At 40.6% G+C, this 25,255-nt stretch overlaps 1 protein-coding gene and 1 pseudogene across 4 annotated transcripts in view; both read left to right on the forward strand.

Moving 5' to 3' along the window:
* GRIA1 (glutamate ionotropic receptor AMPA type subunit 1) overlaps positions 1-25,255 on the forward strand; it is a 308,685-nt gene that overhangs the window by 125,231 nt on the left and 158,199 nt on the right. The gene's annotated exons all lie outside the window — the stretch shown is intronic.
* On the forward strand, positions 10,668-25,109 carry LOC133089540 (adenosine deaminase-like protein; annotated as a pseudogene).

Consider the following 25,255-nt stretch of genomic DNA (forward strand, 5'->3'; position numbering starts at 1 on the left):
CTATGTTTATTGAAATGTTGATATGCTTTTTACAGGGATAACAACAGTTCATGCCTTTTTCCCATTTTGTTACTGGGGTGTCTGTGCTTTTCTTAATGATTTGTAGATGTCTAGATATGAGTCCTTGGTCAAATGTGTATGTTGAAAATATCATCTTCCTTTCTGTAGCTTGTATTTGCACTCTCTTAATGGTATCTCTTGATGTAATGGTATCTCTTGACGTACAGAACAGAAATTGTTCATCTTAATGTAGTTCAATTTATCAGTTTTTTCCTTTATGAATATTTTATATCCTATTTAAGAAGACTTCTCCCACCCTGAGGTCATGAAGATATTTTCTTAGATTATCTTCGGGTGGCTTTATGTTTTCCATTTAGATTATTCCACCTGGAATTGATTTTATTATATGGTCTGATACAGGGGTCTAGAAACAATTTTTCCAAACAGATATCCAACTGGTGGCATAACTTATTGAAAAACTCATCCTTTCTCCACTGAACTTCAATGGCATCTTTGTCATAAATCAAGTGACCAAGTCTATGTGGTTCTGTTTCTGGTCTTCTTTACCATTCCATTGGTCTATTTGTATATCTTAGGTCTTAAATTTAACCTAAGTCTTGATATTTGAGACAGTAAGTCTTTCCACCTTATTCTTCTTCAAATTTGTTTTGAACCTGTTGTTAGACATTTACATTTTCATATAAATTTTAGAATCAACGTATCAAATTATGAATAAAAATAAACTACAGGAATTGAGGTGGCCTTTAACTTACAAGTCAGTTTGGGAGAATTGATATCTTTAAAAATTGTCTCTCAATCCAATAATATAATATATTGCTCTACTTACTTAGGTCTTCTTATATTTCTCTCAGTGATGTTTTGTAGTTTTTCAGTATAGAGATCTTGCATATTATTTGTTATATCTGTTTTCTAGGTATTTAACATTTTTTGATGTTATTATAAACAGTATCTTTTAAAATATTATGTTATAATTGTTTGTTGCTGGTATATAAAAATAGAAATGATTACTCATATTGATTTCATGTCCAGTGACCTTGCCATATTCACTTAGTAATTCTAATACTTTTCTATAGTGTTTTTGGGCTTTTCTATAAATATAATCTTGTCACCTATGAATAATGACATTATTTTTTTCCTGCCAACTTGGTCATGATATTAACTCCTATATACTGTTTACTAATATTTTAAGATTTTTTTCATCCTGATTATGAAATAAAGTGCCTGTAATTTTCTTTTCTTATAATGTTCTCATTCAATTTGATATCAGAGTTGTGCTGACCTCAGAAGAAGAATAAGGGAGTGCTCCTTCTTTCTATTCTTTGGAAAAGCCATGCAAGATGGTTGTTATTTATTTCTTAACTGTTTTATAGAACCCAGAAGAGAGGTAATCTGGGTCTGGAGTTTTCTTTGTGCAAAGCGTTAAATGTCTTGAATAGTTATAGTACTAGTCAATTTTGCTATTCTTCTTGTGGCAGTTTTAATAATTTATATTATGTAGGAATTTTCCCATTTCATCTATATTTTCAAATATCTTGTCATAAATTTGTCATAATATTGTCTAATTATCTTTTTCATGTCTGTAGGATTTGTAGTGATGTTACTTTCTATATTCCTGACATTGGTTGTTTTTGTGTTTGTTTGCTCTTGCATTTTCTCTAAGATTCTTTAGGGGTTTGTTTTGACTTTGTTCATCTTTTCTATTGTATGTTTCTTATTTAATTAACTTCTACACTCTATTTTCTTCTCGCTTATGTTCTTGAAATGGATGCTTAGCTCACTGATTTTTTTTTACAGCTTTTCTTCTTTTCTAATGTATGTGTTTTTAAAGTCATACATTAGAGGGAGGTATGTTTCCCTCTAAAAGTATGTTTAACTATTGATACATCATTCATTTCTTGATTTCTTTCAGATTTACTAAATATTTTATTTTTCCATTTTTACTTATCTTATTAATTTGGAAAGTTGACAACCCGTAACTATTCTTTTCGTGGTTACACTAGAGACCACAACATTCATTCTTGACTTACCAAATCTTATTGTATATTGCTACTTATACCATCTTCCTAGACAGTGCAAAGATCTTAGAACATTGTAGCTTTATTTTTTTCCAGCCAACATACATGCCATGATTGTTGTATAATTTTTGAATTTTTAAACCTGACAAAATATGTGGGAAATATAGTGGGTACACTGGAAAACCCTAACATACATGTAAATGGAAAGTCATATGGAGAAAGTAAGAGGATTCAGAAATAATGTCTGAAGAGTCAATTGCCAAGAGCTTTCTAAACCTGATAAAAGGCATTAAGATACAAATTCAAGAAGTCCAATGTACCCAAAGCATGTTAAATAAAAGAAATCACACCTAGACACAACATAGTAACATTGCTGAAAACCAAAGACAAACTCTTAAAAGCATTCAGAGTGAGGAAAGGGTGAGAAACAGATTACTGAGAAATGATCAACAATAAGACAGACAGCTGACTCTTCACAAGAAACAAGTGAATTCTATCTTTAAAGAGCTGAAAGAAAATAACTGCAAATGAAGATTCTGTATCCAACAAAAACTGATTTTCAAGAGAGACTGTGAGATAAAGACATCTTTATACAAATTTTAAAACGTATTTGTCAACAAGAGACCCATGCTAATGGAAATACTAAAGGATATTATCCAGGGACCTCCCTGGTGGCACAGTGGTTAAGAATCCTCCTGCCAATGCAGGGGACACGGGTTCGAGCCCTGGTCTGGGAAGATCCCACATGCCACGGAACAACTAAGCCCGTGTGCCACAACTACTGAAGCCCCCGCACCTAGAGCCCGTGCTCCACAATGAGAAGCCCCCGCTCGCCGCAACTAGAGAAAGCCGAGTCCAGCAACGAAGACCCAATGCAGCCAAAAATAAATAAAATTAAATCTTTAAAAAAAAAAAAAAAGGATATTATTCAGGAGAAGGAAAATTATTCTAGATGGAAACTCAGAGATGCAGAATGGAATAAAAAGGAAAAAAATAAATATATGGGTAAATATAAATAAACATGGACTGAATAAAACAGCAATAATAATAATTTTCCATCCTTTTCTCTTCCTATGCTTTAATCCTATTATTTTCCTTTTGATCTATCTTGAAGTTTACTAATTCTCTTATAAGAAGTATCCAATCTGCCATTATGCCTGTAAAATTCTTGATGTCAGTTTTGTACTTTTAAAATTTGGAATTTTCTCTTGATTATTTTGCATGATTTTCAGTAGTCTGCTGAAATTATCAATCTTGTATTTTACCCCCTGGAAGGTAGTAAACATAGTTGATTATAAAACATATGTCTGATTATTCTAATATCTTGAGCCCCTGTGAGTATCTCCCTATTTTCTCTTCTTTCCTGTTCATTTTTATCTATGTTGTTTTATCTTCTGGTGTAACTGGTTGTTTTTTATTGTGTGCTGGACATTGTATTGCAGAATTTTTTGTAGAAATAATTTGAGACATAGGGTTAGGTTCTCTTTTTCCCTAATGAATATATGTTTGCCTTACTGATAGCAATCCATTTTCATTTTAATACAATTTCAGAGATTGGGATGATTTGAATCTAAACTGCAGTCCCTACAAGCACCTATTTCCAGGTTCATTCTCCCTCCTATTGGGCAGTTCTTCTGGGTTTCAACTCAAAGTGATCATTGTTTAACAGCCTCATTCCACTGCCACCACTTTTTGGTCCTGAACTCCAATCCCCACCTTCTTATTCCTGACTCCTCTGGAGTTTAGCTGCTTCCAGCGGAATTGGTGAACGTCTCCAGGGCAAAAGTAGCTCCAAACACATGGCTTACTCACTGACTTTCCTCCAGCCCCAGATCCTGGCTCTGCAGTTCTTCACTCTCCTGTTAGCTCTTTACATTTTCAAGCAGATTTTAAATACTTTGTCCAGTTTTTCTGTTTGTCCTCATTGGTCCAAATTATATAGTTTCTCATTAACACAAGTGAAAGTCCTGTGCCTTCTCTTAAAAAATTCACAGACCTGTCCACAACAGGCTGACCCTAGGCAGTGGTTTCCCCCTTTAGATGAGGCATGCATTTTCCCAGTCACCACAGTGTCCAGCTGGTCACTTCTCATTTACATCAGTCCAGTCCTGTTGGCATTTGGGATTGAGACTCTTGCCTTAAATTCTTTCTAAAACAAAGCAAAAGATAAACATTCCAATAGGCACTATTCGACCTTCCTGGGTTTATTTCCTCTAAATTTGGCTTTATATACTTGGTAAATAAAGGTTAGGTTTTTTATCATTTTGTTGGGAAAGAGCCTAAAGGTTTTACAGGGTTGTTGTCATTCTCCTCTCCATGTGCCTGTAAGATCTGGAATGTTTAATGATCCCAGGCTTGCCCTGTGAGGACAGACTGCCAGACTGCCTTGTGCAGCAGAACATCTGCACTAAAAGCTGGTTTCTAGCCTCAGTCATGATGTGAGACCAGGACAGTGTTAAATGGAAGACTGAAGGCAGGATGACTTAGAAACAGATGGTGTATAGCTCCCACAGGGTGTGGAGTCCACTTCCAGAGCCAGTATAAGGAGTGTTAATGCTATTAGGGTGCCAAGTAGAGTGAAAACAAAACCACAAAAAAAATGAGATAGAAGGTTCAACTCTTTCTCTTCAGTAATCAGGAAATATATCTGCTCAAGGACTAGTGGATTCAGAATAGACTCTGTCAAAGGGTCACTAAAATGGAATAAAAGCTTACAAAGATTTCCAGATACCCTGGGAAATACAGAAGGGTGTGATCTTTTTTAAAAAATGAACTCCTGTTCTTTGCTCAGTCTAATTTGATGAAAAATTTCTGAGTACAGCTACTCTATGCAAAATAATCTCTACTTACAGGAAGAAGGTACTTTCCCTAATTTTGGTTGAGAGTGTAGTTTCCAGAACCAGGCTGCCTGGATTCCAATCCCAGCTCTCCTGTATACTAACAATGTGACTTCACGCATGTTATTTAATTTCTCTGTGTTGTAATTTTCCCATATATAAAATAGAAATAATAGTTATACTTATCTCGTAGGGTGAGGATTAAAAAAATAATGCATGTAAAGTACCTAGAACAGTGACTGATCTCAAAAACTGCTATTTATAATTAAATTTGTTTTATTATTATAATTACTTAACAATATGTAACATGCTTATCTTTTGTCTCTCAGAGCCCTGGGTTTCTTATCTCTGTGCTATACTCTTTCATTGAATGTTCTAAACAGGCTGTCTTCACAAGACTATTTCTTTCCTAGTTGGATCTGGGGATTACATTGGGGATTTCCAAATCTTGCTGCTCATTTCAGAAAGCTCTTTGAAAACACAACTTCCTAGGATCCACCCATAGAGAGTCTGATTTAGTAGATCTGGGAAGGCCTGGGAAGCTGAATTTTTTAAAAAGCTCACTGGTGATTATGATATGCAACCATTTTGGAACCACCGGACTCTGGTGTGCCAATTATTAAATATCTGGAGCCAATTGTTAAATATTCACGAATTTTGCAAACTGGTTGTTAAACCGTCAGTAGCTGTTGGCTATGGTGGGAATATTTACATCATGAAAATTGGCAGATGCTACTTTTTATTTTTTTCTGGAGAGCTGGTTGACTATCACACTGCAGGTACAATCTTCTCAGCTCCTGGGATTTGGAGTGTCTCTGCCTGACCCTCTTTTGTTTGGGACCCAAAATCTTCACTGTTCTCTGAGGTTTTCTTGATTGAGGTTTGGATCTCCCATGGAATAGGCATTCCTGTGGTTGAAAGGGCTGCCAGCTAGATATCTCTGCATCCATATTCAAACTCTCATTTCTTCAGTGTGAGACAGAAGTAGAAAACTGCCCAGTAGTTGCTCTAGCTTACAGATGTGTGATAGTTGGCTCTCACAAAGATTTAAAATAAAATTTGAGGCAGCTTTTACAAAATCACGGCATTGCACATTAAAATCCAGATTCTCTGTAAAGCTTTTCTTAAAAAAAGAATAAAAAAAAAAAAAGAAAGATCTGGACCTGCTTCTCACTTGATGAATTCTGGCTAAAACTGAGTGACCACTGGCAGGGGGAAAAGTGTTCTCTCACTTGTCCATTTGTTCATTCATGCTTCCTGCCTGGCCCCTGAGCTTGGAACTCAGTGAAGCAGTATGCTTTGCTGGAAAAGGTGACAGTCCAGGACTTCGGAGATGTGAGCTTGCAGTCCTGATGCTGCTTTTAACTCACTGTGTGGCTTTGGCTGACTCACTTTCCCTATAGGAGCCCTAGTTTCTCATTTGCAACCTGGGAGAATGCTCACCTTGTCTGCCTCCCAATGACGTTGGGTGGTCTGAAATGTGAGAGTATGAGCCTTTGACTGCCAGCTGCAGAAAAGTAAAGAATTCTTGCTAAATGTTGATTCCTGTTATCTACCATCCCCTTAGTGGGGATGAGTGATCCCAGAACAAGGTCTGATAGGAGTAAATCTTTGAATGCATTGGAACACCGAGAATGGATGGGGAGAGAGGGCTCCATGATGAGAAAAACAGAAATACCAGTGAACTTCCTGAATCTGCAGTCTTGCTCGGGGAGATTTGGGAACACGAGAATTTAAAGATCATATTATTAACCACCTCCACTTTACAGATAAGAAAATATGGGCTCAGAGGGAGTATGGGCTTGGAATCAGATCTGCATATCAATCCCAGCAACATTCCTTAACCTCTCTGAGCCTCTGTTTCCTTGTGTGTAAATGGGAATGTAGGAATCTGTCTTATAAAGTATTGTGAAGATTCAGTGAGATAATGTGTTTTCAGTACCTAAAACATATTGTAAATGCCCATTAAGTGGCAGCTGCTGTTATTAACTCAAATCAGGTATATGCTAATTGAAGCACTGGCAAACCAGGAAGCAGTTAAGAGAATAAGACATATTGCTAGTGGATACTTCCTTATCAGGAAAGAACTTTTCATCAACCAGAAGGGGCTCCTTTTACTTCCCATTGCACTGAGGTAACTTAAATCAGCATTTTTCCTAGCATTTGCTACAAGAGTCAAAAGATACCCAACCACACATGCTCAAATCAACAGCAAGTACTGAGAGCCAGAGGTGGTATTAGCATTATAAAGCATTTGCAGAGTCGAACTGGTGTGTGTTTCCCCTTCAAAAATCCTTAAATGTTGACCGTACTCACCTGGAAATGAAAAATCTGGGCCCAAAGAACACTTATTTATTTTTGATTTTCACTGCTTTGCGTGCCTCTTTTCACCGCCACATCTAAACATCAAGGCAAGAAGTGTTCAAGCGCCTTTGGGCTCCTGAAGTCTGGAACAAATTAGAATTCTTGGAGTCAGTCCTTCTTTTGGACTAAACTCCTTTTTCTTTTCCATTTTCCAATAAAATTTTCGGTTCCAGAGAGTCCTTTCTCAGCCACTCCTTTCCTAATGCAATTCTGTTTGATTTCCACTGTGCAGCTCCTGAAAGGAGCCACTGAACCGTGACGCAGCCAGCATTTCAATTCCTGAGCACCAGCTTTCCAGCAGGAGCTGTTCCAGAACCATCTTTATTTCCAGCAATCATGCATTTAACCAAAATGATTGACACAGCGTTTTCCGCCCTCTCCAACTTTTCCAGCCCATTAGTCTTTATTTGTCTTCCATGGAAAGACTCCCCCGGTTTGGTTTCCTGCCAAATCAGTGAACGTACAAATACGTGCATAAGTCAAACACACCTACACACCCGTAGATGTAATATGTACTGAGTCTGTATCTGTATTGAATATTCAACAGTTGATTTCTAGACTTCATGTCTCCACTGAAGTTTTAGTCATTTGCTTCTTTCCTCCTTTCTTATCTCCCCTTCTTCCTCTTTCCTTCACTCCCTCCTTACTTCTTTATTTTCTTTCTACTTTTCCCAGAAACTGCCTCTATTTTCGGTAGTCACTATAGAATCTCATATTCTTCAGTCTCAAAGAGGCTTAAGAAGCTTTTTAATACAATCCTCTTACTTTAGTTTTGAGAAATCTGTGTGCTAGAAAGGAAACCATGTGCCATCAATGGCTTTTCCTTGCCTTTAGGAAAACTTTCAAGCTCCACAGGCATCACCCAGCACTGCATGGCTTGGACCCTGCCCTCTGTGTCAGCCACATCTCCACCTCAGTCTCCACACTGTAACCACACAGACCCTTCAGTCCCTGCCTCAGGGCCTTTACACATGCTTTTCTTTCTTCCTACACAGGCTTTCACACATAGGCACACACCTCCTCTTCACCACTTGACCTTCTATTTATTCTTTAAGTCTCAACTCAAATGGTACTCGTTAGACCACCTTCCTGGCACTCATAAAATTTGTAATTATGTATTTAGTTGTTTAATGCCTCTTCACCTATTAGAAAGCAAGATCTCTAGGGACAAACACTATGTCCCTTCCACCCCACCACACCCCCACTATTTCTTCAGTGCCATATACAGTGCCTGGCATTTGATAGTTACAACAGATATTAACAAGAAAGTAACAGTGTCTAACATTTATTGAGAACTTGTAAGTTTCAGAGACACTGTTCTAAGATTTTTACATGTATTAACTCATGTAATACTTACAACTATCCTAGGAGGAAGGTATGAGTGGTCAAGTCACCCACCCACTATTACATGGCTAGAAAGTAGCAGAGTGAGTTTCTAACCCAGGCATTCTGACCCCAAAGCCTGAACCCTCAACCAGGCCATGCTGTGTCTCTATGAAGTGCTCCATTAACATTCACTGAAGGAATAAATGAAAAATTTATCCAAATTGATAGCGGCAAAACTGAGGTTAAAACTTAAATTGCTTGATTGATAATCCACTCCTCTTTCTATGCAAACAGAGAGCCTCTCAGGTACCAGCAGAATGCAGTAAAAAGAAAGAGAAGCAAATTAACAAATTGGTCTGTTGCTGATAAGGACCATGGGAGGGACCCTGTGATGTAGATTGTGGAGTGAAGTGGAAATCATCCTTTTAGATTCAGGCAGGACCTAGTGGCAGGTGGAAAAATACTGAACCATTAAAGAGGACTTAAGATAAGGAATCAGGTTCTCCAGAAACATCAAGTGGATTTACAGTTATTATCACTAACAATTTAGGGAATTCTCATGCTTTGGATGATACTTTCCAAACCTGATTCTAAAGTATAAGCAATCATCAATTTTATGAAAGTGCTGGTCAGAATTCTAGGATGAATTGCCTTGTTTCCTGCTGTATCCACAGCATGTAAACAGTGCCTGGCACGTAGTAAGTACTCAATAAATATTTGTTTAACGAATTAATGGAAAATGCACATCAACAAATCCATCAGCAGGTACTAACTAAGTATCTGTCATCAAGTCTATGCAGTTCAAGGCGCAATGAAGAACACAAAGAAAAATAAGTCACATTCCTTTTCATGGAGAGGTCCTAGTCTAGGTGGACCTGGTAACAACGACCACTATCAATAAAAGCCACCATCTTGGGGATTTGCTTTGTCTAGGTGCTGTGCTATGTCCCTTTATATATTATTAGGTCATTTTCATACTTGTAACATCCTCAGGATGATGGCACTACTACTAGTCTCCATTTGCAGATGTAGAAACTGAGGTTTAGAGATGCTATTTCCTTGACCACAGTCACAAAGTCAGGAACTGGTGGAGCCAGGATTTAAACTCAGGTCTGTTTGACTCTGGCATCAACTATGCCAAATGTGTTCATCCCATTATTTCAAGATCATCTATGGGTGAGGGGTATGTTGGCACTACAAGAGTTTGCAGTATTAGAGGGTGGGGGTAGGGACGGAGGGAGCACTGCAAGTAACACCACTCAACCTCTCCAGGTCAACATATGCTGCTGACCTGGGTCCGAAATAAATTTCCATTCTTCACCTGCCACAATCCTATCTGTTATGTAAATCCCAGATTCAGTGACACTTCTTCCTGGAAGGCTTCTCAAACACTATACAACTGGGTTAGTTATCCCCTTCTTCATGACCCCTCATCATAATACTTCTCACCCCACGTTCTAATCATTTGTGTTTCCCACCTACTAGTCTTCAAGTTCTTCCAGGATAATATTTTATCCTTCCAGGGCCAGTACAGTGCCTGACATACAGTGTGTCATTTCATAAACATTTACGGAATAAATTAATTTTAGGTAGAAAGTGCCACATATGGATCCAACTAATATGTAGCAGAATTCAAAGGAAGGAGTATATTTGGGGGCATTAACTGAAGCTCCAAGACAAAGAACTGCTGAAAAGTTGGGTAAGATGCTCACTCAGTGCTACACTGCACATGTGTGGACGTAATGGCCTCAGGGGATGAGCGGTGTACAACGTGATCCCAGAAATGTCAACATGGCGGAGGGGTCCTACATGTACCTGCTCGCAGACAGGGAACTCTTGCTGAGGGCGCGACTGTCACTGGCGCTCAGTCTGCCCCTGCCCTATGCTCAGGGCTGCAAGGGCCAAGACCAGGAGAGACTCAAGGTGGAAGTCTACCATGGTGGTGAAGCTGAGCCCAGAGCTGCATCTACACTTAATCTTATCAAAATGAGCGCAGGTAAAGCAATCTGAAGGGTTCAAGACCACAAAACTTACTGACTGAAATACACTGTATTGTGTATACCAAGAATAAAAGTGTTCGAAGAAAGACCCATTCTGCTAAATCATGATGGAATCAGAAGAAGAACAACGGCCCTAGAAGACAACCTTTTACTTGGAATTACCTAAAATGGAACTTCATGTCCACTTGAATGGATCCATTAGTTCCAAAGCCGTGAAGAAATTAAAAGCCAAGAAGCCAGGTCTTAAAACCCATGATCAGATGACTACGATTAACAAGAGAAAGAAAAGAACTTTAGAAGAATGTTTCCAGATGTTTCAAATTATTCATCAGTTTACTACTAGCCCTGAAGATATTTTCATGGCCACAAAAGATGTTATTAAAGAATTCACAGATGATGGTGTCAAGTGCCTGAAACTAAGGAGCATACCCAGAAGAGAAAATGCTACAAGGAATGACTAAAAAGACTTATGTGGAATCTGTACTTGAGAGTATAAAACAGTCTGAAAAAGAAAATGCAGACATTGACGTCAGGTATTTGATAGCAATCAACAGAAGAGGTGGCCCTTCAGTAGCCGGAGACTGTTAAGCTTGCTGAAGAGTTCCTCCTTTCTACTGAGTTATTGGACTAGACCTTGGTGGAGACCCTACCGTAGGACAAGCAAGACTTCTTAGAACCTCTTTTAGAAGCTGAGAAAGCAAATCTGAAGTTGCCATTACATCTTATAGAGATTCCAAAGCAAAAAAAATTAAATAAATAAAATCAAAGAAAATAAAGAAACCTAAGTACCCCTGGATCTGCATCCTGATAGAATCGGGCATGAGAGTTTCTCAGATCCCCTGAGGGAGGATCCCTGGACCTGGTGGACTTTGTGAGACACCACCAGATGCCACTGGGTAAGGCTTCAGGTCCTGCAGACAGCCCTCTGTTCCTTCTTCCCCCACCCGCAAGGTTGCAATCCATATGGAGAGAAGTACTGTTCTAAAAATATAAATATCATTTAGAAAAAAATGTTCTAAAGTTGGATTGGGGGGCAATGTGGTCATTAAGACTCCTGTCTGGACGTTTGGACTATGTGAACCCAGAAAAGTTATTCTCTCTGAGCCCCAATTTTCTCATCTATACCATTGAGATGACAAAAATTAGACTGTTGGGAAGTCAAAATGAAGTAATACATTAGGAACTCAGCTGAGTGCTCTGTTCTTTGTAAGTATTCAAATGTTTGTCACGGCCACTGCTGCTGCTACTACTGCTACTTGTCTTCCAGTATTATTATTAGGCAAAGTTGGGAGAGTAAGGCATTTTATGCAGAAGTGCACTTCTGAGGAAAAGTACAGAGATATGAAGAAACACCCTGCCCTAGGGTATAAAGACAATTCATGGCATTGGCAAAAAAAGGCTATAGATACTTCATGCTGAGAGAGAGAGACTCCTTTGAACCAAGGTATAAAATGCTCAGAAAATTAGAGAGCTGGTGAAACCATGCTCCATTCCTGTTTTTAAGAGCTAAAGGTCAAAATGAAGAGTCCAGTGTATGTGCCTGAATCCAATGTGTGTGTCTTTTCCACTAAACATATAGGCGAAGCTCTGTACGGTGGTTGCCATTTTGTTCCCAGGAAATGATTCCCTGGGAATGTGGGCTGCTGTCTCTTATTCTTTCTGGAGAAGAGTGGTGTGTCATTAGACATCTTTTTGTCTAGAAGTATGATACTAGTTTGGGCTCCATGTCTAGCCATCTAGTCTTTTCCTAAGGTTGCCCAAGTAGAAATGTGAAAAGATGTGATTTGGTCCTTGTGACTGGGATTAGGGAGAGCGGGTGTGCTGGTACAGGTGATCCCTTAATTGGTCTCTTGCCACTGACCTTCATTGAAATACCTACTTTCAGTCCATAAAACCTTATAGAAGTAGCCAACTAAAGTATACTCCAGAGTAGTTCATTCATCTCATCTCATACTACAGTAGGTCTCCATGGCCCATTAAAACTGCTTATCCTTCTCTTTACTTCTATTATTTGAGTTTACCCTCCCTTCTGTCTTCTTCCCCTTAAGTCCTTGTGATGTTCCGACAACCCTAAATGGCTGCCAGCACTACCTACCTACCGCTCTCTTCCCCCCACCCCAAAAACCCTCACATGCACCCTATGTTTTTGGCCACTGTGATTTTTTTTTTCAAACTGATCCTTCAACTTAAATGCCCACATCCTATTATGATTATCAAAACTGGGCTTATGTGCAGGCTGGATGTAGTAATAACTGGGGGATAACATAGGATTATTTGATTTCTTATGTATTGGTTTTTTTCCCAGAGATGACCTGTTTGGTTTGAAATTTGGCTTAATTGTGTCACTTTGACAAGAGCAGAAGGGGATGGACGTGAGGCTAGGATGCAGGGTTTGCTAGATGGAATCAAGAGTATAAACTTTCTAGTTAAGCCTATTATAACCTGTGGGGGTAGTTTGCATTTTAACCTACATACATCCTCATTTAACCAGCTTTCAGACTTTAAGCAACCTTAAAATTTTGGAAAACTTCTGGTATACAAATGCAGATGAAAGAATTACCATTATTCTTACACCCTGCAGGGAAATGCATGTTGGTTGTAAAACTGCATAAATGTCAGTTGAGTGATTTAACAGGCTTGGTTATTGAGCTTGTTAACAACAGATGTCAGATAAGAAAAACAGCAGGTGAGGGTAGATTGGAGGAGCGGTACTGGCTGCTGACAGAGGGAGGAGTGACAGCTGACACAACGGGAAGGTCCAGTAGAGACTACAGTCTCACCAAGTATAAAGCTGTCTGGGAACCAAAACAAACAAAAACAAATAAAACACCCTACGACCTTAGGAGTCCTTACAGGAGTTATCATATACACCAGTGGTCACAATTATTAATCAACAACCAGTTACCATATGTCTACTCTATGTACCAGGTTCCATTCCAGGAAATTAAGAATACAAAAAATTATAAAAAATAGAACTTCGCTCTGAAAATATTTACCATCTGCAACACTACTACATTGGCCAAGCTGAAGCTGTGTATATTAAGCTCTTTTTACAGATGTTGGGACATGCATAGAACCTATTAGGAGGTTTTTCTCTTGAAAATAACGTAAAATTATTTAGCTACTTATAAGATAAGTTTGTTTACTGCTTTCTCAAAGATGCCATTTCCTGACAATGTTAATAATGGAGGAGTTTCAGAATAATGACCTCATAAAGTTCATGCAGCTGTCTCTCTGTGCAGACTTAGATAACACACAGCCATGGCCTCCCTCACTCAGGCCAGGGGACTGACTATGACTTTAGGACTATGGTCAGAAATCCAGTTTGGTATAAAGTGTTTTCTCTCTTTACTGTTAACTTATTTAATGAAAGGAAATATCTCATTAAAGATGCCTATTTTCCCCAAGATTCCATGGGAATGGAGCCGTGGTACCTACAGGTCATTAGACAAAATGAGAATGGAGTCTTGAGATAGATCAGGAACCCCCAAACTCATCCTTGTACTTCAGTCATTGGAATGCTTTGGTTATTGTATTCCATCATGCCAGTCATTTAGAGTTGAGGAGTCTGAAGATCTCACTGACTTCTAAAGAGTGATTTAGGGCATTTTCCCTGGGGAAAGAGCTCCTCTGTAAAGGAACTTCAAGAAGTCCAAGAAGGTGGGCTCTGTGCCTGCTGAGAGACAGGAGAGGTAATCAGGCAGCGGCGTAGCTCGTGGTACTGGGGAGTAAGATGATTTGCTGCCCACATCCTATGGAAGGTATGGGTGAGAGTGAGCATAATGGCACCCTTATCATAGCACCAGGACCAGTCATTTATTTAAAATGGAGAATGGAATGTGTATTTTCATCCCACTGTCCACCAAATTTTTTTTAGGAAAAAAATGAGAGTAGGAGGAAATTAAGAGTAGGAAAATGTTATACAACTGCTAGGTCTTTCGAGCATCTTAAAATCTGTGGCAGGTCAGGAAAAACATGGTGAGAATGCTGAATGGAGAGTCAAGAAACCAGGAAAAACATGATGAGAATGCAGAATTTGGAGTCAGGAAACATAAGTTCAAGTGTAGTTTCTGCAGCTGACACCCTTACTGTGCGATTGAGGACAACATTCCCCCACCCCAGAGCATCCACTCCTTGCCTGTCATATAATGAAGTTAGATAAAGCCTCTATAGGTCCTTCCATTCCTGGCATTCTAGGGTTTAGTAATAAGCTAAAACAAGGATCTTGTTTTTTAATGTATTATAAGTCACAAGGAAATGTATACAATGAAGTGACCTATAAATTCTGCTGAACTTTAAATGTGAATTAGATGCAAATACAGAATGAAAAATCAGGGTGAAAATCATTACCTTCTGTAGATTAGGAAGTGTAATGTGGTTTCTTTGCAGTGGGAAGAATGAATCTTGCACAAGCTGAAATAAGCACTGAAAAATGTTGGAATAACTAGACACTATGGTAGTCTGGGCTTTCTTCCCCTTTGCTGAGACTTTTCCTTTTCTATTTTTGCACCCACGCTTAGATGGGGGACAAATATCCTTGAGATTCTACATGGGACAATGGTGCAAGCACATCGAGGAATGTCAGGTCACCTGAGCACAGTCATAAGTAATGACATCATATATAGGTTTATATGATCCAGAGGACCTGAGGGTATACAGCCTCTGGTCAACCTGAGGTAGTATCTACCTGTCCTGAGAGACAGGAAAATTTATCCAATTGTTACACTTGAACTTGAGCTGAAAAGACAACCTAGGAGACGGGAATTCATGCTTACTGGGTGCCACAACATGTGTTAGCACTTGACATATTTTCTTTCATTTAATCCTTAGACTAAAAGCACCCTATCAGAAAAGAGTTTTTAAACATTATTTGATTTTCTGATTCCTATTTGTAAAATGGGGAAATGAAATCTTGGAGAGGTTAAGTAGGTCTTAACAGCCAGTAAACAGTATAAGCTGAGATGGAAATGTTCCCTGATTCCAAAGCCTGTCCTCTTCCACAATACCTCATTGCCTCTGGAAGTCCTAGTTTCCACTCTAGTTCTGCCTTTATTTGACTGTGGTACCTGAAAAATAATCACCCAGGTTCTTGAATCTCAGTTTGCTCATCTGTTAAAAATCACACAAACAACCAGCCAACCAACCAAAACAGTGACCATATGGCCTCTGTTCTTTTTCTATGGTTTGTGGATGGATATGACAGGGCTACAGTGAATTCACTGGGAACGGTGCCTCTCACAGTCATGAAACATGGTGGCCCTCAACTTTAAGAGGGCTTTGTACAACCTGAAACTATATGTAAATTGTATCATATATTTATACATCTGTATTGTTTTAGAAAAGAGTCCAAAGCCTTCCTGAGGTTCTCCATGGAATCTGTATCACCAAATGCCTAAGAAACTTCTGATTAGTAGATCTCCTTGTGGTACCTTCGAGCTCAAAACACCTGTAACAAACTGAAATAAATTAAGGTTTGGTACATGAAGGGAGTTCAAAGGCAGAACTTACACTTGCACCATAGACTATGCAGTGTCAGGGAAACAGACGTGGCAGAGTCGAGGATTCGGGATCCTGGTTTACTCTGCCTTGTCATTCAAAGAGATGCTAATTCCTGCCTATCTCTCTGCTTGTAAACAGTTATTATAAAACCAAATGTGATAATATGGATGAGAGCACTCTGGAAAAACATAAAGTATCCTGAAAAAGTATGATATTAACTGTGAGATATTAAAGTATCAAGTCGTTTCACTAGTTGTCTGTCAACTGAGAAAGAGGGAAAATTGCAAACTCCATCAGCAAAATTTAGAACCTCTGTTCTTTCATCCTTCAGCAAGGTCCTACAGCTGATACTTATGTGTAAATTTCCTTGACTTTAATGAGAATCAGTTGCAAATACAGCTTGCAGGATTCAGATGGAGATCATCACCAATCTGGAAGCTGATATATAGAACTTAAGGTTTCTTCTCTAGGCAAGATATTCTTTTTTTATCTCCTTTATTCCATTAGTCAGTGATTCTTAAAGAATGGTCCAGAACCAGCAGCATGAGCATTATTCATGAACATGTTAGAAATGCAAATTTTCAAGCCCCACCCCAGACCTATTGAATCAGAAATTCTGGGGGTGGGCAGTGCAGTCTGCATTTTAATAAGCTCTCCAGGGAATTCTGATACACTACATGCTCAAGTTTGAGAACCACTGCCGTAAGTGATTATCCCAGGACAGACCTCCTGGGCTCATATGTTGGTTATGGGTACTCGAAAGAGAATAACAGTGTTCCAGTAACCTGGAAGAGTACCTAGTATAGTTCCCTAAAGGGCTAGTATAGGCAAGGTTGGGCTGGGGGACACCAGGGTTAGCAAACACGATAGGTGTAGCCCGAAACATGCTCAAATAGGCCTCTTGTGTATAAGGCCCCATGTTAGGTTTTACAGAGCTGAGAAAGAAGAATATGGCCCTGTTTCAAGGAATGCAACTCTTGGAAGATTCAGAAAGTATAGATACCCTTGGTACCCTTGCAGCCAAAGAGTGATAGCAATCCAAAATTAAACCATACATGTCTAAAAGTTAGCTCTGTGGTAAGCTTTCTTCTCTGAGCCTCAAACTTATAGAACACAACAATAAATATGAAAACAACTAATGCTTATAAAGCATTTATCATATCCCCAGCCCTGTTTTAAGTGATTTTTATGTGTTAGTGGTGTTACCTGTTTTTAGCTGTTTACTGTACCAAGGCCTATGCTGGGCTCTGAAAATACAACTGTGAGAGTCTAACTGTCCTCAGGGAGCTCACACACCAATGGGGAAAATCAGAAGAAATAAGCCCATTACTGTTCCAGCGAGATGGAGTATGAAGTGCAAGTTCAGGGTGTCTTCAGAGGCCTAGGTGAGGCAGCTACACTCAGTCTTACGCAAACAGAGGTTTCTCAGAGGAGGAAATGCCTAAATTTAGGCTTCCAAAGGATGAGAGGAATTGGTCATTTTAAAGTGGAGAAAACTGAGATTTAGGGCACTTGGACAACTGTACTCCAGGTCACATAACCTGTGAGTAAGTGGTGGGTTGGGATTTGAATTCAGGTCAGTCCAATTCCAAAGCCCTTGCTTTTAACCATTAAGGTTAGGCTGGAAAATAGGTTTTATCAAGCCTGTCAATCCTGATAAACTGGTAAGGGTTTCCAGGAATGATGATGATGAGGACTCTGAGGGCTTGACTGGGCTCAACTGGAAAGAATGCCATGATCAATTAGTGATGTCTGCCTTGGGTACAGAAGAGGGGAGTGTATGTGTCATGCATTTGCTGACCCTGCACTGCAGAGTACTGCCTCTAGGACTTAGCACAAAGAGGGACAGACCTGCAGAGCTATTTCTAATTCATGGAAGACTGTCTCTGACCTCAAGGAACTTATAGCTCTATGGCATCAGTGCGGGCCTATTATATATTACCAGGAGGTAGTCAGTGACAGCTCAGGATGTTATGAGCTGATGGAGCACTCAGGGAGAAAGGGAATAAAGTTTTCTTTTTCTTTTTTTTAATTAAAAATTTTTTTTTAAATTTTTTGGCCACACTGTGCAGTATGCGGGATCTTAGTTCCCCAACCAGGGATTGACCCCGCACCGCCTGCAGTGAACGCGCAGAGTCTTAACCACTGGACCGCCAGGGAAGTCCCTAAAGTTTTCTTTAAAAAGTGAAGACGCTGATTAAGTATAACTGTGAAAAACAAACAACAATAAAGAAAAATCTTATGAATCTACTAAGCTTCACAATTTGTAGGCCAATTCACTTTTCGATTTTTACTTCTGTTATTTCCGTCAACATGGAAGATGTTAATATGATAGAAAATGGTACTGTTCACAAGTAATGTGTCAAGTTGGTTCTATCATGCCTGGGGGAAACTTAAATTTACAAATGCCACCCAAAAAGTATGCATTCAACATACCTAATGGCTCATCTGTGGAGTAGTTTGGAAGTTGCTATCAGTCAGAGGGATTGAGAGGGCGGCTCTTTAAGGCAAAGATGGTAATAAGTCAGTGCCAGTTTTCTTCACCCATAGTTTACGGTATTAGGAGGGTGGTAGGTGAGCTCTTTGAAAGGTAATCAAATATTGTTTTCACAGTATATTTGTTAAACCACTGTATGCATTGAAACGACAACAATAGCAACACCACAAGAACAACTGGTCCTAATAATCAGAAGGAATCTGATGGGTGCCATCAAGTCAGCCCGTAGTGGGAAATGACTGCTGGATGAATTTCCTGTGCAAAAAGTCTTTTTCAATTCTCCCTATATTAGTTTCATGTTGAACTGTTATAAACACTTTTTATCCTTGACATTAACCATTTTTTAAGTGACGCATGCATTGGACATAGAGATCAAAAGGAGCAAACGACCTCCTGCAAAGTCCCAAGGTCAGAGCTGTCTGCCCTCTGGACATTTCTCCCCAGGAAGCCTGTGTTGTGAACACTCACCTCTCATTAACCATGACTTGCAAACCAACGTGCCACCTCATTTTCAGAGGCTCACTTGGTGGTTATGGGCAGCCTTGGGTTTCATCATCTGAACCACTGGGGTGTAAACCTCAGCAGTCCCCCACCCCAGGGCTATGCCTGCTTATAGAGCTCCCCTAAACCTCCACCCACAGCCATCAGAAACCAGCTTCTCACTGGTCCTCCTCCCCGCCTCCCCCAGCGTTTACACCAGAGATGATGGGGGAGCTTATCACTTATCACCTTAAGACTTACTTACCTCATCTTACTTTGGAAGACAAGATTTGACAGTACCAGGAATCAAAACACTTTCCTGCTGACCAGTGCAGAATTACCTCTGATTCATTTTACATTTTAAACATTATCTGAAACCTCAACAAGGGGAAAAAACATGACAGTAGTCTGTGGAGAAGAGGCTCTGGGGCGCAGGCTGAGAAGGACTTTAACTTTCTCGTCCCTACCAGATTAGATAATCACCTGGAGAACTGAAAGAAATGGCCTCGATGTACAGGGACTGTGTATCTTTGCATCTTAGCATCTTCTAGGTACAAATCCCAACACAAAGAAGGTGCTCTGGAGCCCAAGGTTGAGGATCTCCAGTTAAGATTACATGTTCTAAAAGAGGAAGAGAACCATTTAAAGGTTAACATTGAGTACACTGAAGTCTGAAGGTTCTCCTTTGCAGGGCTCCTGATAACATGCATGCAGCAGAGAAATACCAAGTCAGTTCAGAGAAACTGCCTTATTGCCTGTGCACTTTATTCACATCCTTCACCCCCAGTAGGCTTCTGAATACGTATCCCTAATACATCCCTCCTCTTTGAGCAGTTCTGCTGCCAAAGCTTAGCTGTGTGCTGTCACTTGTCCCATCCCTCTCTAATTCAGGTACATGGCTATTTTCTCCTCCATTCCATGGAGAGAGACACAGCCCAGTGCTTTGGGTGGAGCCCAGGGCTGCGGATAGTAACAAAATCTGGTTTCTATACCTACTTTTGCCACTAATATGTTATGTGACTTTGGACAAGTATCTTTCCCCTCGCAGCAACCCAGTTATCTGGCATTAGTGCAGGATTGGCTTATCTATAAGGAGCCTTTCCAGCCCTAACATTCCAGGTCTTCAAGGGAACTGGAATTCTGGGTTCGACTGAATTCAGTGTAACCAGCATTTGCCAACTTCTTCCTCTTCGGCATCAAGCATCACACCAGGCACTACAGGGGATGTACTTATATGGGAGCTCTCTCTCTCTCTGAACCACAGCGCTCACAGGCGAGGGGAGAGTAGGACGAGAAAAACAAGTTTACAGTTCTCTCCAGTGCACAGCAGAACATACTGTGTGCTATGAGCAAAGTACAAATGATTGCAGGGTCTAAAAGAGGCAGAAATTGCATCTATTTACGAAAAGTCAGAATCACACTTCACGGCATTTCAGATGAGCCTTGGCAGGGAGGGAATTCAGACAGGACACAGCTTAGTTTCTATAGCAACATATACTGAGCAGGTCTTTTGTGCCAGGCACTGCTAAGCACTTTGCACATAATAACCAATTTATTCCTGTCAGTCTTTTGAGATTGAGACTAGGATTATTCCCATTCTGCATAGGAAGAAACTAAGGCAGAGATTACCTGAGTAACAGACCACAAAGAAAGTGGCAAGTGCCAGGATTCAAACCCAGGCAAGCGACCTGGTGCCCAAGTCCAGTATCAGTCTGGTGGCTCTACTGACCCTGACATATGGAAAGCCACTGACCCTGGAGACTGGAGAATGAAGGAGATCTGACTGCAGAGATGAGTTTTATGGCCCTGGGCAAGTCCTTTCATGCCTCTGATCTCCAGTGTCTTATCTGTGAAATAGCAGTGCTAAGTACTGGCCTCACTGGGTGGTTATGACGGTTCAGCAAAATGGTGGATATAAAAATACTGTTTAAATGATACAAAGTCCTATATACTCTTTTTTTTTTTTTAACATCTTTATTGAAGTATAATTGCTTTACAATGGTGTGTTAGCTTCTGCTTTTTAACAAAGTGAATCAGTTATACATATACATATGTTCCCATATCTCTTCCCTCTTGTATCTCCCTCCCTGCCACCCTCCCTATCCCACCCCTCTAGGTGGTCACAAAGCACCGAGCTGATCTCCCTGTGCTATGCGGCTGCTTCCCACTAGCTATCTATTTTACATTTGGTAGTGTATATACGTCCATGACACTCTCTCACCCTGTCACATCTCACCCCTCCCCCTCCCCATATCCTCAAGTCCATTCTCTAGTAGGTCTGTGTCTTTATTCCCATCTTGCCACTAGGTTCTTCATGACCTTTTTTTTTTTTTCCTTAGATTCCATATATATGTGTTAGCATACTGTATTTCTTTTTCTCTTTCTGACTTACTTCACTCTGTATGACAGACTCTAACTCCATCCACCTCATTACAAACACCTCCATTTCATTTCTTTTTATGGCTGAGTAATATTCCATTGTATATATGTGCCACATCTTCTTTATCCATTCATCCGATGATGGACACCTAGGTTGCTTCCATGTCCTGGCTATTGTAAACAGAGCTGCAATGAATATTTTGGTACATGACTCTTTCTGAATTATGGTTTTCTCAGGGTATATGCCCAGTAGTGGGATTGCTGGGTCGTATGGTAGTTCTATTTGTAGTTTTTTAAGGAACCTCCATACTGTTCTCCATAGTGGCTGTATCAATTTACATTCCCACCAACAGTGCAAGAGTGTTCCCTTTTCTCCACACCCTCTCCAGCATTTACTGTTTCTAGATTTTTTGATGATGGCCATTCTGACCGGTGTGAGATGATACCTCAGTGTAGTTTTGATTTGCATTTCTCTAATGATTAATGATGTTGAGCATTCTTTCGTGTGTCTGTTCTATATACTCTTAAATAATAGAAGAAAGCAGAAGGAGCAGTGTGAAGAAGTCTGGAGGTGGTAAAGTGCAAGGTATATTTAGGCACATGTTTACAGTAAAGTGTTTGTCCAGGGGGTTCCATGAGCAAGTGTTACCTGATGGGTCGGGGCTGGGGTCTCTTCCCCAGAGTTGCACCTTGGGTGGTTTCCACCCAATGCCTCGCTTCTTCTTATCTCTACCGGCTATGCTAGGCCTTGACCATGCTCCCTTAATGTGGAGAAAGACAAATCTAGCCTATTTTCCTTACGTTTTCTACTCCTGAAGCTCACCCCAGAATGCCAGTGCAATTCTCATCAGCAGTTGAGTTCAATCGCAGCATTTGAATGCAAGGACTAGGCCCTTAACCCTCAGGACTAATATATACATTAGCATGTTAGTTTCAGCAGAATTAGCTTATGTAGGAGTGATGGAGTTACAATGGAGTGGAAGCTCATCTGCATAGAGAAATAGACTCATCTCAGGAATGTCTGTGTAGCAAGATGTGTTACTGTCATCTTCTCAATACCGGGCAAAGCAGCATCTTCAGATGGTGCCCAGGTTACCATAGGAACTGGTGGGAAAGCTGAAGGGGTACACAATGGCTAAATCTAAGAAAAGGGCAGTAGTTCAAGGGATACTCAGTGCGAAATACACTGGACTGGGGTCAGAAGGCTTGAGTTTGAGCCCCAGTATGACTGTTTTATGGCTGATTGACCCTGGAAATGTCATTTCTCCTCTCTGAGCTTCCGTTTTCTGTAAAATGGCACAATTGATAAAGATGCTCTTTAAAGCACCTTCGCTTCTGAAAGCCTAAAAACGTGCAAGTTATTTTTAAGCAGAAACTTAACTACAGCTATTCTTAGGCTCCCAACTAGACGCTACATGTGAGTAGGAGATTTTGCATCTCCTACTAACGGCAGAGGTCAAATTTTCAGCTGCATGTTGCTCTTATCTCTCTTAGCGACCAGATGATGCTGTTTACAAAACACCACCAACAACAATGCGACAATAGCAACTGTAGCAACAGACACAGTGGTAGCCAGGAACTGTGCTAGGAACACAATTTCAATGCATTTAACTCTCAGAGCAGCCCCATTGGGTGGGCATTGTTATTATTTCTATAATACAGATGAGGAAGCAAAGGTTTCAGAGGTACTAATTAACCTGCCCAAGAGATGGAGTGGAGAACTGAATCCAGTCTGTCCATCGTCAAACCCTGTGCTCTTAGCCATCTAGATGTCCAGCCGGGAGTGAATATAAGTGTATGGACCTAAGTGTCCCAGGTGGCCCTTGAAGCCGCCCTCCTTTGAAAAATGATCTCTAAAGATTTTTTCACAGGGATCGGAGCCTTTCTTCCTCAGGAAGAAGGAAATCACTAACTCCAGAGTAAGAGAACAAAACAAGCGATCCTTTCCCTAAAGTGAACTCTGAAGAAACTTACGTGGACACGTCTCCACTGGAGGAGAGAGGGCCAGAGGAACAAGAGTGGCACGAGAAAAAGCAATCGCCCACCTTTTCAGTGATCTGAGAGATACTCCACACAGGAGTCCCTGACCTCTGCCTGGCATTGCTCAGTGACCCTAACCGAGGGCAGAAGGAAAAGTACACCAGAGCTGGGGAGGGGTCACAGTCGATAGATTAGACAGAATGAAGAAACCAGCTGCGTGGACCAGCCTCACTTAGAAAGCATCTGTTTCCAAAGCTCTATGAAGTGCTGGGCACACAAAAATGTTCCTAAGACACAGCTCCTGTGCTCATTGTATAAGACGGGAGACAAATCCAGGCTCGGCTAGCGTTAATGCTAGACGCTAAGTGCCATAATGAAAAGTCTAAACAACTTGCTTTGGGTGTAGAGTGGAGGGAGGATCAGACACAATTAACTCCAACACGAAACAGAAAGTGCTAAGTACGCTAATGGAAGTACAAGTTAAGAGCTCCGGGAGCTCAGAGAGGGATGGAATGATTCTGACTGGGGTTCTCCCAGAAGCAGTGGTGTTTAAGTGGGATCTTGAAGGAGTGAAATGAGTGGAAAAGGGCCGCAATGAAATTCCCTTCATCACGGGGGAGTCAGTAAAAAGAGGAAGTCGGTATGTCTGTTTGCTTTTCTGAAGACAGAATGGCTACAAGCATCAGAGTTGAAGTTCAGAATGACCTGATTTTGACTTCCAGATCTGCCGTGTCTGTGTGACCTTGAACCTTGGTATCTTCATCTGTAAAAGGAGGTACTAGTATCTTTTTTGTGGGGAATAAAGAAATTAATTAAGACAAACGTTTAGTAATGCAAGTGTTTAGCAAATACTCAATGAATGATAGCTTTTACTCTCGTTATGATTCCTAATGCACTGAACATTATCTAGTTCACCTGGGCAACATCTGAGGCTAACCAGCCACTGCTGGATATTCAGACAACTTCCAGAATTAACTAAATGCACCTACATATTCCTTTGCATGTGCCTTCACCTTGTTTGCATTTTCCCTCTCCCCAGACCCTTGCAGAGCCAGCACCTTTGCCTACTGCTGAATCACAGTTTTGCTTTTTTGGTTTTGTGTTTTGGTGTTCTTGTCCATACAATGGACCAAATTATTGAGGTTTGTTTTCTCACTTCTTCTTCATGCAGTAAGGCTCTACATCGGAGGGTACACACTTTGAGGTGCATTCAGATCCAGCAGTGAATGCACAAAAGCCATTATCAGAGTCAGCTTCTCAGACAAAGTCCTGTCTGGTCCACAGCCCAGCTTTGCTCTGTCTGCTGTTCATCACCCTGCTGTGAGAATCATCAGAGGATGTTGGAACCACAGGGAACTAGAGCCAAATCTTCTGTTTTACCAGTGAGGACCACAAGGGCCAGAGACAGGAAGACATTTGTCAAGTTTCTGCAGAGAGGCAGGCAGGGGTGGGTCTGTGCATTCGACCCCAAGTGCGGAAACTCACATGCCTGTACACCCTGGATGGCTTCCCCTGACCTCTGTGCCTTTGCTCTGTAGACCTGAGCTCTGATGGGGTCAAAGATGCAGTTCCTTCCCTCCCTTCACCTCCCTCGCCCTCCCTCCTGGCTTTGGGTAAAGCTGGAAGGGGCAGCCCTCCTGAGGTCCGTGTTGTACCCACAGTTCCTGCTCCCACAAGCATCCTCAGATGCCTCTTACACGCCATGTACTGATATGGGGCCTTAGAAGCTCAGAGCCCAGTTGACAGGCAGAGAGGTGAGAAGATTGAAAATACTTTAAACTGCGTCGACATTAAAGAAGTGAGAAAAAGGCAGGTGGGAAACGTTTGTGATGACCGACATCATAGAGAGGTGATAAA

This window comes from Eubalaena glacialis, chromosome 4 (assembly GCF_028564815.1).
Source record: "Eubalaena glacialis isolate mEubGla1 chromosome 4, mEubGla1.1.hap2.+ XY, whole genome shotgun sequence".
Taxonomy (NCBI): Eukaryota; Metazoa; Chordata; class Mammalia; order Artiodactyla; family Balaenidae; genus Eubalaena; species Eubalaena glacialis.